The sequence below is a fragment of the Mustela lutreola genome, chromosome 9 (genome assembly GCF_030435805.1).
Source record: "Mustela lutreola isolate mMusLut2 chromosome 9, mMusLut2.pri, whole genome shotgun sequence".
Classification (NCBI taxonomy): Eukaryota; Metazoa; Chordata; class Mammalia; order Carnivora; family Mustelidae; genus Mustela; species Mustela lutreola.
In genome coordinates this window covers 58,369,441-58,379,547 of record NC_081298.1, presented here as the reverse complement: position 1 = coordinate 58,379,547, position 10,107 = coordinate 58,369,441, and the positions used below count along the sequence as shown (strand labels likewise).

The following is a 10,107-nucleotide window of genomic DNA, read 5'->3' as shown; positions in this document are numbered from 1 at the left end:
AATTTTAAAGAAGACACAAAAAATGAATTAAAGTAAAAAAACATAAATATTCCAAAGAACTATTTCTCAAAGAAACAATGAACTAAATAAAAGATTAATTTAAAAAGAGAAAAACTCAGGTAAAACACACAGACACAACCTAATAAATGATAAGGATGCAATAAGTACAGAGAAGAAATTTTTAAAAATTTTTATAGTTTGCTATAACTATCAAAATCTAGTTTGACAAAGGAAATATGTCATAAATAATTTTCAAAGAAAATATAATTACTAAATCTGACCACAGGTCGACAGATTCTAAAATATGATTTAGTCCCAACATGTAAAGAACTTGGAAGTCGTTATTCTTATACTCCCAAGAAGAAAAATAATTGAACAACTAAAACCCAACACTGTTTCTTAGATTCTCTAGAGATTTGCAATCACATGGCAAGCACCCATCCAAAACTTGGGGAAAAAGTAGGTAAAAAAAGTCAAAATTAAGCTCTGTTAACTTGACCTAGAAGCCACTGGATCTGACAGTGGGTAGAGACATTCGTATGGCCACTTGAATGAATTTTTTTTTTATAAACATTTGGAATTTAAAAAAAAAAGAAAAGAAAAGAAAACATCACAATCATGAACATTGTTGCAGTTAGAGGCCCTCTTGGTTCTCCATAATGATACTGAGCATGCTCACAAGGGGTTCCCATTATTTAGTCTTAGTCAACCATTTTTAAAAGAAGGAAAAAAAAGGCACACTACCATTTAACTTGTTTTAATGTTTCTTCATAAATGGTGAAAAATACTAAAGTACAGACAAGGAATAATCATAATTTTGTGGCCAACATTATAAATATGGAATTATAAATTTAAAGCATTTTCTGGTTTAAAAAATAAATCTGGTAGTCAATGCAGCTCTGCGGGGTCTCTGCGTCTAGTAGGGCCGGTCTCGGCGTTCCTAACGGTGCTCGCCTTTATCCATTTTTCCAGGTCCTCCACGCCTGCCTCTTCATCCTCTCATCTGTTCCATCAAAGGTCCGGGGGTCCGCCGGGACCACCCCGTCTTCCTCCACCAAAGCCGCCTCAGTCCATACCCCGGCCACCACGGAAGCCCCCTCTGTCCCCACCACGGCCACCTCTGAACATCCCACCGGGACCACCGCGGTCCATGAGGCCGCCTCTTCCGCCCCGCATTCCACCAGGGTCACCTCTGTCACGGTCACCGCCAGGAGGTGGAAAGGGTGGTGGAAGGAAGCCTTCAGGCTTCGGGGCCTAACACTAGTTGTATTCTGTTCTCTAGGCAAAGTTCTGGTTTCCACAACCCGGATTGGAGCACTGCCAGTCTCCAGCTCCGTGCTGGACATTTCCTCCTCCGGATGGGTTCCCTCGGGAACCCCGGGGCTCTCTTGGGGGAAAGACACCTCTGTCTCCTCCACGGCCTCCCAAGGGACCCATGGGGCCTCCAGGACCTCCTGGGCCTCCTGGAACTGCACGTAGGGGCGGCGGCATCCCTCTGCCCTCACGAGGCGGCATGCCACCCCTCCTCATTGGAGGCTTCTTCCAAGCAAGAGATACCTTAAGTTTGCTCCCTTGAAAATCTTTCCCATCAAACCACTCCACAGCAGTCTTGGCAGTTCGCGGGTCTTCATAGGACACTGTAGCGTCACCTTTGGGCTTTCCTGTTTCCTTGTCCAAGTAGATATGAATCATGGGTTGTCCGGTTCTCTTCATCTTAACAACTCCACACTGCTTAAAAAAGTCAGCCAGATCATCTAAAGTCACATTGCCATTTAAGCCTTGCACATAAATTGCACTGTTGTCCGACTCTTCATCTGGATCTACAGGTGGGCCTAGATCAAGATCTGTTCCTTCATCCATGGGTCCACCAGGCTTATTGAAGCTACCTCGCTCTCCAGCACCCATTCCACTGTGTCCTCCTCCCTGCCCAACTCTGCTCATGCCTCCACGATCAAATCCCCCTCTTCCCCTGCCCCGGTTATCAGGGCCACTCATGCTCCAGTTTTCTCCTGGTCCGGAAAATCCTCCAGACTCCTGCCCATTAACACCCATGCTACTGGGGTGGTCCTGTGGGAATGAACTCTGCTGCCCGTAGCTGCTGCTCTGTTGGCTATATTGACTTGGAACCTGGCTGTAGGATCCAGTTTGGGGGGGATAACTAGTGGGCGGCTGCTGCCCACAGCTGCTTTGTTGACCATAGCTGCTCTGCTGTCCATAGCTGCTTGGCTTGCCATAGGTGTTCTGCTGCGAGTAACTGCTCTGATCATAACTAGTCAGCTGTATAGAGGAGTAGCTGGTAGGAGGATAAGATGGTGGTGCCGTGACTGGCTGCACGGGGTAGCTCCCAGGTACCTGGGGATAACTGTAGTTACTCTGTCCATATCCTAGGCTGGACTGGTTGTAACCCCCTGTGCTATATTGAGGTTGACTAGTCTCAGCGGGTTTGTTACCATCCTGCAGTCTTGCAGGTGCGGTGGCTGCCGGCTGCTGCCCATAGGCTGGGTAAGCAGGTTGAATGCCATATGCAGACTGAGCTGCATAGAAGGCCTGGGTGGTAGTGACTGTAGCAGTGGTAGTATCGTAAGCACCAGTGCCATAACCCTGGACAGGCTGGCTGTATGCCTGGGGTTGGAGTAGTATAACCAGCAGGAGGCTGTCCATAAGAAGTTGCATAGGTGGTCTGCCCATACGTAGCAGTGGTCTGAGCTTGGGTATAGCTGACATGAGTGGGCTGTCCATAGGTTCCATAACTTTGCTGCCCATATGCCTGGGTGGTCTGTGCATATCCTTGAGTGGGTTAGGCGGTGTATGCACTGTAGCCCTGCTGGGCTGCAGCTTGGCTGTATGTACTGTAATTTGTGGACGCCATTTTCTCTCCTTCCTTCTCGTTCCCACTTTAATGAATTTTGAATGTTGAATGTGGACTGGCATGAGAACTAAAAACTACTGGGGCTCAATGTTGGGAGATCCCCAAACTTACATAGATTTTTGCCCTACCAAATTTTCATGGTAAATATTGTAGGAAGAAAAAAATCCTATTTTGTCAAGAGAAGGAAAAAAATTGTAACTCTATAGGAAAAAGGATAAGAATTACATTGAAAGTCTCATCTAAAATCCTTTCAACTAGAAGGGGAGCTGAATGAGATACATTTAATATGTCTACAGGGAAAAAAAAACAAAACAATTCTGTACCCATTGAAATTGTCTCTCAAAAATAAAGGAGAAACAAAGACTGTCAGACAAAACTGAAGGAATCTATCACCAGTGGATGGGCCTTGCAAGAACTATAAAATAAGGCCTCCATAGAGAAGGAAAGTGACATAGTTAAGAAACTTGGATGTAAATAAAGAAAGAGAATTAGAGAATGGGGAAAAAATGAAGGTAAAATTAAATATTTTTATTTTTTCTTATTTTTAGTTGACTTCCTGTTCAAGTAGTAACAGCCACTACTACTACTATTGGATGACCTCGTATGCAGATACGTGAAATAAGTGATGTTATAAGGGATCAAAGGTAGGAATTAGGAATACTTTGCTATAAGGCTTCCACATTATCCATGAAGCAGGACACAATTATTTGAAAATAGATGTAGATTAGTTCTAGGTAGATATTGAAAACTTTGGAGAAACCATCATAAATTTTTAAAATTCTTCTGAGAGGAAAGAAAATCACATCATATAAAATGCTCAATTAAAACAAGAGAAGACAGAAAAAAGAGGAAATTTTTTTAAAGAACAATAATAAGTTCAATAAATGAAAACAGCCACAGACATGGAGGACATTAATCTAATCACATTTATAATCACTTTAAATATGAATGGTATAAATACGCTAATTAAAAGCCTAAGACTGACAAAGTGAATAAAAAAATTCAAACCCCAACCACAGGCTGTCTACAAGAAATCCATTTTAAATATAAAGTCACAGATTAAAAGTAAACAGATACAGAAAGATATACCATGCTAACATTAATCCAAAGAAAGCTGGAGTAGCTCTACTAATATCAGACAAAGCACAATCCAGAACAAGGGAGATCATCACTAAAAAGAGGAAGCATTATATAATGATAAAGGGGTGCATTCTCCAAAAAAGACATAAAATCCTTAACATGTATGCATGTAATGACAAAGTGTCAAAATAAGTGAGACAAAAGGTGATAAATCTACAAGGAGAAACAGACAAGTCCACTATTATTGTGGGGGATTTCAACATACCTCTTATCAGTGATTGACAGATCCAGGAGGCAGAAAATCAGTAATGATACAACTGAACTGAACGGCACTATCAATCAACTGGATGTAATTGACATTTCTTGAATATATCATTCAATAACAGCAGAATACACACTCTTTGCAATTTATATGGACTATTCACCAAGATAACCACATTCTGAGTTATGAAACACAGCTCAAAAAATTAAAAAAATTAGAAATCATACCAAGTTTTCTTGCAGACCATAATGAATTGAACTAGAAATAACTTAAAGCTAAAATACCTGAAAATATTTAGAGATTAAACAACACACTTTCCCCTTAGGAAATTAGAGAGTGAAAAGCAATCTACGATTATAGCATGCAGAATAAAGGAAAAGATACAAATTAGAACAGAAACCAATGACATTCAGAACAAATCAATAGAGGAAATCAATGCAACCTAAATCCAGTTCTGTGGAAATGACAACAGAATTGACAAACTTCTGGGATGCTTGGTTGGCTCAGTCAGTTAAGCATCCAGCTAGTGGTTTTGGTTCAGGTCATGAGATCAACTCCTGAGTCAGGCTCTGCATTCAGTGAGGAGCCTTCTTGAGATTCTCTCCCTCTGCAACTCCAACTCCCCTCATGGACACACGTGTGTGTGCTCTCTTTCTTTCTCTCAAATAAATGAATACATCTTAAAAAAAAAAAGAATTGATAAACTTCTGGTCAGAATAACTAAGAAAAAGAGAGAAAACACAAATTATTAATATGATAAATTTGGATCATCACTACTGATATTATGCCCATTAAAAGGATCATAAAAGAATGTTACAAATAACTTCATGCTCACAAATTTGAAAATTAAGAGGACCGATTTCCATAAAGATACAATTTGTCAGAAGTTTGTATGCCAAGCATATAAACTCTTTCTCACAAGAGAAATAACAGAATTGGCCTATATCTAATAAAGAAATTGAGTCAATAATTAAACTCCTTCCCCAAAAGAACAAAGTTTTCATAGGTGAATTCTATCAAATATTTAAGTAAGAAATGATACTAGTTGTCTAGAATTTCTCCCAGAAAATAGAAGAAAGGGGACATTTTCTAATTCATTCTATGAGACAGGCATTACCCTAATAATCAAACCAGATAAAGATATTCCAAGAAAGGAACACTACAAACCAATATTCCTCTAAATACTTCAAAACTCTTCAACAAAATTTTAGCGTATCAAATCCAACAATGTATAAAAATAATTACACTCGGGGTACCTGGGTCGCTCAATGGGTTAAACCCCTGCCTTCAACTCAGGTCATGGTCCCAGGGTCCTGGGATCGAGCCCTGCATCGGGCTCTCTGCTCAGGAGGGAGCCTGTTTGCCCCTTATCAATCTGCCTGCCTCTCTGCCTACTTGTGATCTCTCTCTCTCTGTCAAATAAATTTAAAAAAATCTTAAAATAAAAAAAATAATAATTACACTCATAATCAATAGCCTTTTATTCACAGTATGGTTGGATCAAGATACAAAAAGTAATATAATTCATCACACCACAGGCTAAAGAAAAAATCATATTATATTGAAAAGAGAGAATTTGATTAAACCTAATGCCTATTTATTATACAAACTCTCAGCAAATCAAGAATGGAGAATAACTTTCTCAACTTAATAAAAAAAGTTTATAAAACCCTATAGCTAAACAAACAAATTCTATAGCTTAGCATCATACTCAATGTTTAGAAATTAAATATTTTTCCTGTAAAATCTGGAACAAAGCAGGATATTAATTCTCACCACTTCTCTTCAAGACTGTACTAGAACTCCTAACTAATACAGTAAGATGAAAAAACTGAAATAAATGGCACAGAGACTAGGAAGGAAGAAATAAGACTGTATCCATAAGTGACATGATTATTTATATAAAAACATGCAAAATTGACAAAATAAACCTTCCTGAAACTAAGAAGTGATTTTAGGAAGTTTTCAGGATTAACATATAAAGTTAATTACAGCATAATAGTAATGGACAATTGGAATTTGAAAGTAAATTATCTACATTGGAGGAAAATGCTGAAATGCTTAAGCATAAGTCCAACAAAATATATATAAGATTGACATAAGGAAAACCACAAACTATCTGATAAAACTACCTTAAAAAATGGAAAGATGTTTATAGGAATTATAACTAATTTCCTGCCTCTACTTAACTTAAAAAAAAAAAAAAAAAAGCTTTAGAGAAGGACATGGGGCTTAGGACAAGAAATGTACCTTCAGCCATTTTCTCATGTTTTTCTCATCCATTAGACTAGATCCACCTGGAGGGCAGACAACATAGTCTACCCATCCTTGAGTGTCCTGCTGCTAACAAAGCGCCTGGAACAGACTAACTAAATGTTTATACAGAGAAAAATGAGTATGTATTCAGAGAGATTAGTTGACTTGTGAAGAATGGTGTGGCCAAAATAGGTAGATTCAAAAGCAAGATTAGATGAAATTCCAGTGTAAACATGGAAAACAGAATTATTTGTGCAAGGAATAGATTGGCCATATTCAGTAGTATATTATGTGCTAAACTTCAAAAGTGGGACCAGTTTAAAGTCATGGGATGTTTAGTGATCTCCATGGAATTTGAATTTTAGATTCTCATTCTGCCACCCATCACAGGATGTTCTTGGAACACAGACATCACTTTGAGTTGTAGGTGACTCTGTGAATGGAAACATATAATTAATTTGAAGACGTATAAATATTCAAAATTATGAAGGATTTTGGTACAGAGAAGAAAAGATTAAGTAAGGGGAGGCTGAGAGCAGGAATCTACTCTGTGGTAAAGGAGCTACCCCATAACAGTGTGACCCTGGGAACTGGTGGATTTGGCTGGTGACCAGTCAGCCGGTTGGGGGTGGTGGTGGCCGGGACTGGGTCTCTCCCTCTAGTGGAAATGTTATGATATTCCTAAATCCCAGTTCCTCCAGGAGCTGGGCAGCTGTCCTTCCAGTCAGTCCTAGAAACAGCTGATACTCCAATCCAGGCGGTCGGGCCCCCAGAGGTCTATTTCCTGACTGCCAAGTTTGCTTTCTCAGGGCTGCAGAATATGACAGACCTTCAATGGGGACATGGGTCTTTGTGCCAGAAAGAAACCCAGACCGTGCCAGGCAGATGTCCTGGTTTGCTGTGCATCTCTGTGGGGTAATGATAGTATGAGAGCAGTGAGGATGGCATGCTTGCATCTCTGCTTCCATGACCTTGGCCTCGTGAGTTTTCCCTTTTGTCAATAGAGCATTTCTTAATCCACGTTGTGTGATGGTGTGATGTTGAGGAATTTTTTCTGCCCTCTTGCAGGACAGATGGTAACCCTGGAGAGACCCACCTGGTACAACATATGTCCAGCCTTCCCTGAGAGCTATCATTATCAGATACTGAATGACATTGTCTCTGTTCATTTCATCCTTCATCCTACTTCAGGTCAGTGTTCTTGCTAAAGTCTAGCAACCTGTGAGCACCTTCCAGTGGACTAGCACAAATTCTAAGTACAGCTCTGCATGCTGAACAAGGAGCAGAGGCTCGCCAGCACTGAATGGATGCATAGCCTCCAATAAGGTGGAAAACACATATCCTTTCTCTTCTATTTGATATTTGAAAATGTCAAAATTTCAAGGAAGGGAATTTCTGATTGGTTAATGAGCTGTTTACGAAGTCTGTGAGTTGATCGCTTCTTGGCCTCCAGCTAGAGATCAAGTGTAGAAGTCTGTGAGTTAAATTGAAACAAATATTCATTTACTCAGTTTAATCAGTATTATGAAACAGTCTTTTTTTTTTTTTTTATCTTTCTGTACCTTTCTGCTCTTCTGTCCTTTATGTTCTCATTGGATAATGTAAACATTAACTACATATTAAAGAATTGCTGCATTTGAGACTTAAATGTTTGAGAGAAAATTTATTTCATCACGTTGTCCAAGAGACAATACTTTCTCCCAATGTGGCCATCAGTAACTTTCCTTAATGAAAAAATGCAATGAAACAGTGACTCCTTTAGAAAATCTTCAGATAGTGGATTTGAAACTTTTGTCTTTCAAATTTTAATGGAAATAATACACTTTTCTCTTTGATCACTCATGGATTACTTAGCCCTTTTTTGTTAGTCTTTGAAAATCCTTCAGTGTAATTTCCATTATGTTCTTAATACCTTTAGACATTAAAAAGATTAAAGGAAAGAGAAACGAATTTTTTTTCTCTTTTCTCTGTGTCAGGCATATTAGATTGTTTGGGAATAGCTTAAGAAAAAAATAATTGAGAGGGGCTACATTTACCAGAGTTAAATAAGTTGGCCATGATGTAATTTTCAACAATGCAACTACTCAAACATTTGTCATATTTAACTAGTTGTTATAGTCGTAAGTTGGTTTATTAAAAAAAAACACAAAGATTTATGACCTGGTAATAAGATTAACTCTCCAACATGTTTTTACTCCCTGTTGAGAGATGGAGAAAAACATTGGACAATGTTATCAGAGTTCTAGGAAGATTTTCATTCATACTTGTTTCCTAAATTCAAAATATCAGCTCTGCAAATTAAACATATACCAAGTCAAACCGATTTTCTATATTTAGAAGAAATGGAAATTTAGTTGACTTTAATAAATTTTGAGGTAAAGAGACAGGGAAGAGATTTTGCTGATTTCCTGGTTTTCTCCTTGTTTTTCCTCTTCTACTCCTAATTTTTCATATACATTTTTTCTTCTGCTTTTTCTTTGTCTTTCATGTTATCTTACTTAATACACCATTTTATTAAAAATTGACCACAAAGAGTCTCTTATTTTTTTATTATTTCAAAACCAAATTTTCTTCTGAAGTATTTTACACTGAAAGTGAAACAGCATCTATGTTAATCTTATCTAAGGCAACTAATCACTCAATTTCATTGCCCAAATAAAGTTAAATACCAACACAAACTACTTTTCAAAAATATGTGGATAAAGGTCAATTTTGTTTTATATTAACCTTTTCATTACCTTTATTATAATTTTATATATGTACAAATGTACAAATCATTAAGCGTGCACCCGATGAACATTTACAAGGTGAGCATACCTTGTAATGATAAATGAAGAGACAAACCAGCCAGGGGACACCATTTTCTCTTCCAGGATACACCCTGACCTCTTCCCAAAGGTAAATCCAATCTCTTCTCTGTTTGTATTGAATTGACTTTGCTGCCTTTTGTAGTTTATAAAAATGGGGTCATAGAGCATATATTCTTTTATGTCTTGATTCTTTCATTTAATATCTTGCTTGCATAAGATTCATTAGTGTTAATGTTTATAACAGAAGGTTACTCACTTTTATTGTTGTATAGTATTCCACTTTACAATCTATGGCAGTTTACTTACTCATTCTACTATTAATGCAGATTTTTGATCTATATATAGATATGGAGATTTTATATATACACACACACACACACATATTTCTACAGCATAAATATCTACGAGTAGAATTGTTGGTTCATAGGGAATGCATAGGCTCATTTACATGATATTACCAATTGCTTTACAATTGATTTCACTAATTTCCACAGTAAATGAGCAGGACATGAGAGTGTAAGTTTTCATGCTCTCACCAACACTTCATTCTTTTTAATTTTAGTCTTTTTTTTTTTTTTTTGGTGTGTTGTGGTGTTGCACTATTTTTTAAATTTACATTCCCTTAATAACTGCTGAGATTGAGTACTTTTCCATATGCTTGTTGGTCATTTGGATATCCCACCCATTCTAAGTTCTTCTTTAAGTCTTTGTCCATTTAAAACTTTTTTCCTTATCCTCATCCTTTTTTAAAACCAAACTGTAATTTTTTGAATGTGAATCTTTTGTTCAATATAAACTGCAAATATCTTCTTTTATTTTGTGGATTGTAT

The 10,107-nt window shown here is 37.8% G+C and overlaps 1 pseudogene; it reads right to left on the bottom strand.

Annotated features, from left to right (window-relative positions):
- Nucleotides 1–916: 916 nt before the first annotated feature.
- Nucleotides 917–2,869, bottom strand: LOC131807657 (RNA-binding protein EWS-like; annotated as a pseudogene).
- Between the last annotated feature and the right edge of the window lie 7,238 nt (nucleotides 2,870–10,107).